The following is a 10,255-nucleotide window of genomic DNA, read 5'->3' on the forward strand; positions in this document are numbered from 1 at the left end:
AGTATATAGCAATACAAGCAATTCTCAAGAAACAAGAAATTCAGGTTCCTGGGTGGGTTAAAGCCTCTGCCTTCAGCTCAGGTCATGATCCCAGGGTCCTAGGATCAAGTCCCACATTGGGCTCTCTGCTTGGTAGGGAGCCTACTTCCCCCACTCTTTCCACCTGTCTCTCTGCCTACTTGTGATCTCTGTCTGTCAAATAAATAAATAAAATCTTTAAAAAAAAAAAAAAAGGAAAGAAAGAAAGAAATAAGAAAGGTCTCAAGTATACAACCTAACCCTACACCTAAAGGAGCTGGAGAAAGAACAGCAAAGAAAGCCTAACCCCAGCAGGAGAAGAGAAATAATAAAGATCAGAGCAGAAATCAATGAAATAGAAACTAAAGAAACAAACTAATAGAAACTAATAGAAACAAAAAACAGTAGAACAAATCAACGAAAGTAGGAGCTGTTTCTTTGAAAGAATTGTTAAGACTGAAAAACCCTTGGCCAGACTTATTAAAAAGAAAAGATAAAGGACCCAAATTAATAAAATCATGAATGAAAGAGGAGAGATCACAACCAGCACCAAGGAAATACAAGCAATTATAAGAACATATTATGAGCAACTATACGCCAGCAAATTTGACAGTCTGGAAGAAATGGATGCATTCCTGGAGACATATTAACTACCAAACCTGAACCAGAAGAAATAGAAAACCTGAACAGGTCCATAACCATGAAGGAGATTGAAGCAGTCATCAAAAATCTCTCAGCAAACAAGACCCCAGGGCCAGACAGGTTCCCAGGGGAATTCTATCAAACATTTAAAGAAGAATTAATTCCTATTCTCCTGAAACTGTTCCAAAAAATAGACAAACTCATTTTATAAGGCCAGCATTACCTTGATCCTTGAAACTGTTACAAACTGTTATCTTAAAACTGTTACCTTGAAACTATTCCCGAAATATAGTCAAATTCATTTTATGAGGCCAGCATTGCCTTGATCCCAAAACCAGACAAAGACCCCACTTAAAAGGAGAATTACAGACCAATATCCTTGATGAACACGGATGCAAAAATTCTCACCAAAATACTAACCAATAGTATCCAACACTACATTAAAAGGATTATTCCCCACAAGCAAGTGGGATTGATTCCAGGGCTGCAAGCTGATTCAACATCCACAAATCAATCAATGTGATGCAATACATTAATAAAAGAAAGAACAAGAACCAGGATACTCTCAATAGATGCTGAAAAAGCACTTAACAAAGTACAGCATCCTTTCTTGATCAAAACTCTTCAAAGTGTAGGGATAGAGGGTACATTCCTCAATATCATCAAAACCATCTATGAAAAACCCACAGTGAATACCACTCTCAATGGGGAAAAACTGAGAGCTTTTCCCCTAACATCAGGAACATGACAAGGATGTCCACTATCACCACTGCTATTCAACATAATACTAGAAGTTCTAGCCTCAGCAATCAGACAACAAAAAGAAATCAAAGGAATCCAAATCAGCAAAGAAGTCAAACTCTCACTCTTTGCAGATGATAGGATACTTTATGTGGAAAACCTGAAAGACTCCACTCCAAAACTGCTAGAACTGATACAGGAATTCAGTAAAATGTCAGGATATAAAATCAATGCACAGAAATCTGTTGCATTTCTATACACCAACAGCAAGACAGAAGAAAGAGAAATTAAGGAGTCAATCCCATTTACAATGGCACCCAAAACCATAAGATACCTAGGAATAAACCTAACCAAAGAGGCACAGAAGCTGTAAACTACAAAGTACTCATGAAAGACATTGAGGAAGACACAAAGAAATGGAAAAATGTTCCATGCTCATGCATTGGAAGAACAAATATTGTGAAAATATCTATGCTACCTAAAGCAATCTATACATTAAATGCAATCCCTATCAAAATACCATCAAAGAAAGGGAACAAATAATCCTAAAATTTATATGGAACCAGAAAAGACCTCAAATAGCCAGGGGAATGTTGAAAAAGAAAGCCAAAGTTGGTGGCATCACACTTCCAGACTTCAAGCTCTATTACAAAGCTCTCCTCATCAAGACAGTATGGTATTAGCACAAAAACAGACACATAGATCAATGGAACAGAATAGAAAGCCCAGAAATAGACCCTCAACTCTATGGTGAACTAATCTTTGACAAAGCAGGAAAAAATGTCTGATGGAAAAAAGATAGTCTCTTCAAAAACTGGTGTTGGGAAAATAGGACAGCCACATGCAGAAGAATGAAAATGGACTCCTTCCTTACACCACACACAAAAATGGACTAAAAAATGGATGAAAGACCTCAATGTGAGACAGGAATCCATTAAAATTCTTGAGGGGAACACAGGCAACAACTTCTTCAACCTCAGCCACTCTGGAAAACAGCATGGAGTGTCCTAAAAAGTTGAAAATTGCGCTACAAGCAATGGCAGTACTGGGTATTTACCCTAAAAATACAAAGGTAGTGATCCAAAGAGGCAAGTGCACCCGAATGTTTATAGCAGCAATGTCCACAATAGACAAAATATGGAAAGAATCTAGATGTTTATCAACAGATGAATAGATAAAGAAGATATGAGATAGATAGATATAGAGATAGATAGATATATAGAGATATATCGAGATAGATAGATCTCTATATATCTATATACAGATGAATGGATAAAGATGTGAGATAGATAAATATAGAGATAGATATTGATAGATAGGTATTGAGATATATAGATATAGATACATATAGATATATCTATATAGATATATACCTATCTCTATCTATCTCTATCTCACATCTTTATCCATTCATCTATTGATATATATATATATATATATGTATGTTGATATATATATGTTGATATATATATGTGTCTGTGGTATGTATAGATGTTTTATATATATATGTGTGTGTATATATTTATATATATATAAATATACACACAATGGAATACTATGCAGCCATCAAAACCCCCAAAATCTTGCCATTTGCAATGATGTGGTTGGAAATAGAGGATATTACGCTGAGTGAAATAAGTCGATCACAGGAAGACAATTATCATATTCTCTCTCTGATATGAAAAATTTGAAAGTCGGGCAGGGGGTTGTGGGGGTTAAGGAAGGAAAAAATGAGACACTATGAGATTGGGAGGCAGACAAACCATAAGAGACTATTAATCTCAAAAAGAAAATGAGAGTTGCTGGGGGGTGGGGGGTAGGGATAATGTGGTTCGGTTATGGACACTGGGGAGGTTATGTGCTATGGTGAGTGCTGTGAAAATGTGTAAGCCTGATAATTCTCAGACCTGTACCCCTAGGGCAAACACTACATTATATGTTAATAGAAATAATAAAAAAGAAGAAGAAGAACCGCAGGCTGGATGGATGCCCCTTCTCAGAACAGTGGTGAAATTGGCCCAGGTGGACTATCTCCAGAGATTTCCCTTGCAATAGGGGACTCTTCTGTCATATTATCATTAATAATATCATCAATTAAAGTTATGAATAAAATATAAGATCAGTTATGCTTGTATGTAGGGGAAACTTGTGGTCATAGCTTTGAAGTTATTGATCATTCATATTTTATGGCAAAATAATTTATTAGATCTTATCCTTTGTGATGGCTAGCTGAAAGTATACCTTGGGTAGAGTTTTGAAAGAAAAAAGATGCAGTCTCAAGAAAACCATCTGGAACAATGAGACCTTGATGAGGATGGGGGAGGATCCTGCATGTCTGGCAATCCTGAGGCCGGGGCTTCCAGAAACAAAGACAACAATAACAAAGAAAAACGTTACTGAATCTACAATCTCTGCCTCATTCTTGCTTATAACACTTAATGTGATCATGATTTTTGCCTTGACTGAAAAATCTATCTACATTCCCCAAACAAACTAAGCTTTCGCTTCCAAACAGACCGCATTTCCGTATCATTATATGAGCTAAGCAAGTCTCGAAAAAGCAAAGGCATATAATAGTATTTGTTCTTCCTCCTCCCTATAATACTATTTTGTTAGAAGCATAAATACTCTAATAAGCAAACACACAAAGAATATGTATTTTCTGCTTGTTTGGCTCCCCCTTGAATCTAGCTGCTATTTGAAGCCTTAGCCTATACCCAGGCTCCTGCTACAAGGATAACTTAGTCCATGTGCTTTATTATCTCTTGGTACCTGCAATTTCCAAGAATTTTTAACCGCTTCTCTTTTGTCTAGTAAAGACTTACTTTTCCACAAAGTTACAGTTTAAATATTAAAAAATGTTCTACTAGTATTTCTGTCCCCTCCCAAAGAAGCATTAATTACCTGGTAATCAGTTGATACTGAATTGGTCTCTCAAGGCTGACCAAGGTCATTTTCTCAGCTGGCTGGACCAGGTAGTTGCGTTCAGAGGGCTTTAAATGTACCATTTTATTTAATCTTCTCATCAAATGTATAAATTAGGTATTATTATAGTTCCATTTTTCAGGTCAAAAGACTAGACTCAAAAGTTTAAAGAATATGTCCATGGCCACAGAACTTATAAAGGTTAAATCTAGGTCACCTAACTCTAAAGGCCATGTGTTTAACCAACATCACTGCCTCTCCTATGCTGAGAAAATACACATAAACTAAGATTTATTAATAAAGTCCCAAAATAAGAGACATTTTAGTACATTCTAGACCTCAAATAAGAAGAGAAAGCATCAGACAGTGATGAGGCCATTATCAGACCTGGGAAGATGAATCCATACAGATAAAAGAGAAAATATTGTGACAGCTAACACATTGGTTGTGGTTTTCAGTAAATTCTTAAAGTGACCAGATATGCATTTCAGAATCCACTGTATCTTTATAATTATTTGTACATTCATTAATAGAAATATAGTTAACCTCTACTAAACATTGATTATGTGCTGGGCACTGTCCTTAGTGCTCTATATAGTTTAACTAATTCTTAAAGTAGTTCTCTGAGATGCTATCCTTAGCCCCCAAAGCCCCCAATTCCTATTAGGGAAACTTGGTGAGAGAGAAATTGGCAATAAAAGGTGGATCAAGGATTTAAATTTAGCCAGTCTGGACCTAGACTCCAATTTATCTTTGATACCTATGTTCTGCTAACTGTATTGTAGATCAAACATTCACATTCCATAAGTATAGAAACATAGAAACATTCCATAAGTATGTAGCTAAAGCAAATTTCTTATCTTGAATCAGGCTAAGCCTTCCTCAACAAACACTTTCTTCATTTCCATATGTCCTCAATGTAAAGAACATCTTGACATATTATTAAATATTTTTAAATATTTTAAATTAGTAATCTAATATAAAACCAAGTAAGTAATTTTTCCAGTAGAATGTATTTTTTTTAAAGATTTTATTTATTTGACAGACAGAGATCACAAGTAGGCAGAGAGGCAGGCAGAGAGAGAGGAGGAAGCAGGCTCCCTGCTGAGCAGAGAGGCCGATGCGGGGCTCAATCCCAGGACCCTGGGATCATGACCTGAGCCAAAGGCAGAGGCTTTAATCCACTGAGCCACCCAGGTGCCCCTCCAGTAGAATGTATTTTTAACAAGTATCAGTTCAGTCTGAGCATAAGTTTTTAGTAAATACTACCAGCTGCGGTGCCTGGATGGCTCAGTTGCTCTGCCTTCAGCTCAGGTAATGATTCCAGCGTCCTGGGATCAAGCCCCATGTTCCACTCCCTGTTCAGCAGGGAGCCTGCTTCTCCCTCTCCCCTGTGCTCAGGCTCTGCCTCTCAAGATCTCTCTCTCTTTCTCTCTCAAATAAATAAATTTTTTAAAAAGAAGTGAATACTACCAGCTTACCTTTCCATTAATGGAGATTCCCATATTCAAAATATAAATATGGTAGGTAGAATAATGTCCCTATGGCCTCATTATTTGGTATAGGCTTTTACTTAATTCCCTTGTTTTTGTGTTGGCTCTCTATGTTCAGGTTTTTGTGCCTCAATCACCTTCTTTTCGTTTAATCTCTCCAGAAAATAAGTGTCCAGACCCTCCACTGGGTGAAGAAGGGGGCAATTTCCTGGTTGTAAGAGGTGAGGCAGGAAAGGTGTCTGTGCGTGTTTGTGTGTATGTGTGTGTACACACACACGTATATATATAGAGAGAGAGAGAGAAAGAGAACTCTAAGTTTTTAAACCCTTATTAGGCAGTAGCCCAAAATGAATTTATTTTAATTTAATTCATATTTTTAAAAAATAATAAACATGTTTTTATTTCTCTCCTCATTCACAAAATGTGAATATTCCATAATTCAGCCATAGTCTTTACTTTCTGGTAACGTCATCATTGGGTTTCAATTCCTCCTTTAAATAACATACTCTTGTTCCAGAAGGCAGTTAGCTTTTCATCATTTTCTTCTGTCTAGATAACATCCAAAGGCAAATCCCAGAGGGGAGAGTCTATGAACCCAGTGGTCACACGCAATCTGAAGTAAATTCACCATGATTGCTTGGTCCCAGTGTGAACGAGGAACCCAGGGACCAAGGGCATCAGTGAGCATAGCCCCCCAAATTAATTTACAAGGAAATCCTTAAATCGTAGCATCATATAAATGTGCATATTATCAAATTAGAAACAGAGACAGTTATTCAGATATAGTTGATTAAAAAACAATAAACTTGGAACAACTGCAGCTGGAGAAACTGAAATTTTCCTGGAGGATAAGGATATGCATTTGAATTTTATAGAGACAATACTCCTATTTGCATAAACCATAAAAGGCAGAATATCAGGTATCTGCAAACCTGAAGAGTGAAATTTGTTTTGGGGGTGGGGAGGATGGGGTGGGTGGGTGTTGAAAACATCTTTGTCTTTCACTGCAAAACTGACACATGAGTGAACAAAGACTCTCTGAGAGGAAAAAGCAATACACAAGAAAAATACAAAACAAACAGATTTATACCCACAGGGTGCATGAAAATGAGGAGTGGGTGAAAAGATGGTGGACCCAGTCCTTTATCTCTGTGTCATTTCTATTCTGATAAGAGTGTGTCACTTACTATCCAGTCTCAGATATCACAAAAGCTGTTTCTAGTCAGCTTTACTCCTTAATTGATTCTCTTACTAGTTATACGCAAACGCATTTCTGACTTCCATTAGAAACTAAAGGTTCGTAACAGCACAAAATTTAGGGAAATTCTATGAGAAGCCTTGAGATTATTCATACTGGATGCATAAACATTTTACTAACCACTTATCGAGTCTGTGCAAAATTGCCAAAAGAACAAACGAACGCTAGCAAAGATTTAGCGGTACCATTTGTCACATCACTTTTGTACTGTAACACAAACTCTGTTTTCACTAAGACGTTGCTTTTTTACTTAGATCATGAGTGGTTTTAGTATAGTGTTTTTCTTTAAATATGTAAGTACCTTACCAAAGTATCTATTAAATTCACATTTAATTAATTGCACAGTTCTAGAGACTACTCACGTACAGAGGGTTTTTAAAGAGGCACAGAAGTTATTAAAATTTCAACTGTTGCACCACATGGGTGTTTCCCGTATCTGTTTAGATTGAAAACGCTTTAGTGCAAGTAGTCCAGGACCAAAGGGTCATGAAATCTAGACTTTAGTCTGTCATTTGATACCAGTTAGTTGGGAAACATTGGTCCTGTTATTCAAATTCATTTCCAGAAAGGAATGGGTAATGACAGGTCAAAAGGGACGTAGAAAGAAACCCTAAAATTGTATTTCTCAAGAACTGTAAAGGGTCTAACATGTTATCCTACTCCAAGCTAGTAGTGTCGTGGATGCTGGCACAAAACTCTTGATTCAGAGATGGGAGACCATTATTCAGAACAGTAGCAGTAGCCAGAGGATCAGCGCTGTGAGTGTGTTAGTTATCTAAGCCCCTCTTCCCTAGGGCAACACAAAAAGGGCCAAATGAGACCTGCGTGCACTGTGGGTTGTGTCACAGGAAGCTTCAGCCTTTTGTACGGGGCAGCATGCATGCATGCCTTCTCCACCTTCTAAGCTTTTTCAGTGTACATTCTTAAAAAGACAGTCCAAAAACTACAGACAGTGCCCTTCTTCTTCTTATAAGGAGGACATGCCCTTCATGTCTTCTTATAAGACATGCAGGAGAAACATGAGAAAGACACAGAGAAATATCTCCTATAACATCTAGCCCTCTTTTCTATACCATCTTAGCATGTGTGAATTTCCCCATGAATATGCCACTGCCAGCCACTCTGAATAATCTGACAGAACTAGGAGCCAAATCCTTCGATTTAACTCACACAGCATATAATTGAGGCTACACCAAGAGGACTCCAGGCACCAGGATGAGGTCAATGTGCAAATCTCAACCATGCCCACGAGGGCCCTATACCCATGGAGAACTGTCTCCAACACTATCCAGATGTGTCTGACTAGTAATATTTACAGCGTGTCTGATTTTTAAAGGCAAACTTGTTCTTTTAACAAGAAACTAATTCACAGTACTCATTTCCCTTCTCAGAAAAACTTAGATGTTAAAATACATTTGGTATATAAACTCCTGCTTTTACAGATAAGAAAAATAAGACCCAAGCATAAGAAATGTCATTTGTTCCATGTCATAAAACAAAGTATTGACCCAGGTCTCTCAGCTTCCTGTCTACTTCATGGTGAAAATGGTCGACCAGTTAGCTAGCAAGGGAGTGTTCCCTGGAACACTACTTTGTCTAATATGGGTTGGTTGAGGAGGCACTGGTGTAAAGGTTAGAGGGCAAGAAGTCTTACCTGTGTGGGGAAAGAGCAAGAACGGATAAGAGAATGAGGCAGCACTGTGAAAGATTCTGACAATCAGGAAATGAATTTATTCCTCAAAAGTAGGAAACCCTTATCCCCACTCAACCCCGCTCTCAGGTAGTCAGGCTTGCGTTTGAGTGCAAAAAGGACTTTGAGTTACTCTACCCACACACGTGCACACACACACACACACACACACACACACACACACTCATCTATACAAACTACTCATATACTATATAGAGAGCATATACTACATATGCTCTTAGCCATGGTAAAATTATTTTGGGGACAAGTGGGCTGTATGTCAATACAAGATGTATATTTCTTAAATATTCATAAATTAGGGTTTTCTTTTTTTAGTTGACTGTCATAATTTCTACCAGACCTTAGAAAGTGAGCTCTGTACTGAGAATCCATTAATCTGAAATGTTTACTCATTTCTTAATGATAAAAGACATGAAATCATTCAAATGAAAAATGAACATATATTTAGGGTTGGTTTATATATATATGTTTATATGTATTATATACAAAGCCAATCCTAAATATATCTACATTTAATATAATATTTGTATTATTAATTTTAAACAATTCTAACATTATATTAATATTAAATATATATACAAATTGGAATGTGTGGATATGCATCCTAATTTGCCAATATATCAGACATCCACCATTCTTCAATATATAATCCTTCATTCTACAAGTACCAACTACACAAAGACCTCCTTCTCTAAAATCACTACAAGGATGCCAGTGTAGTATAGACGAAAGTCTCTGTCCCTGAGGTATTTACATTTCAGCTGGGGAGTAAGATCTTTTCATGTATATAATATACCTAGCAATGTTGAGTCCTTTAATATATAGTATATACCTAATATAGATATGATGTGCCTAACATTAAGTGCATTAAAATATTACATATGTATAATGGATAGTATATATCTATTATGTATGACACACCTAACAATGCTGGACTGTAAGAGACAGAGAACAGAGACTCAGTATGTACAAAACTTAAGAGCAAAGCTACATCCAATCTTAATAGCTCTACCAACTACCGAGTGTGACCTTGACTAAGTTACCCATCCACTCTGTACCTCAGTTGTTGCTTCTTTTCTAGTTTATACTTAACAGGGTTTCTTCTGAGTCCAAAATCAATTAACACATGCAAAGTGCTTACCATACTGCCTGGCACGCGATAAGTCTTCTGTAAGTAATAGATATTAGGACGATAGAAGGTAGGAGAGACAGATTATCAGTGCTGATCAGAATAGTTTAGATACTGTATTTTTCTCTTCAAAATACAGCTTTCCTTTAAAACCCTGAGATCCCAACATACCAGACTCTTCATCTTCCTGCCTTACTGTCACAGACATGCCCATATGTGTCCAGTGGTGACATTTCACAGGCTACGTTCCCTGAATGCCAGTCCAACCATGTCTTCCAAGTTCCCATGACATCCTTCCTCATGAAACTTTTCCCAGTTATTCTAGGTAGAATCAGCTG

General features: G+C 37.1%; 1 pseudogene; it reads right to left on the minus strand.

The window, feature by feature from the left end:
* Window positions 1-6,271: 6,271 nt before the first annotated feature.
* On the minus strand, window positions 6,272-6,450 carry LOC123925493 (annotated as a pseudogene).
* Between the last annotated feature and the right edge of the window lie 3,805 nt (window positions 6,451-10,255).

The sequence above is a fragment of the Meles meles genome, chromosome 15 (assembly GCF_922984935.1).
Source record: "Meles meles chromosome 15, mMelMel3.1 paternal haplotype, whole genome shotgun sequence".
NCBI lineage: Eukaryota > Metazoa > Chordata > Mammalia > Carnivora > Mustelidae > Meles > Meles meles.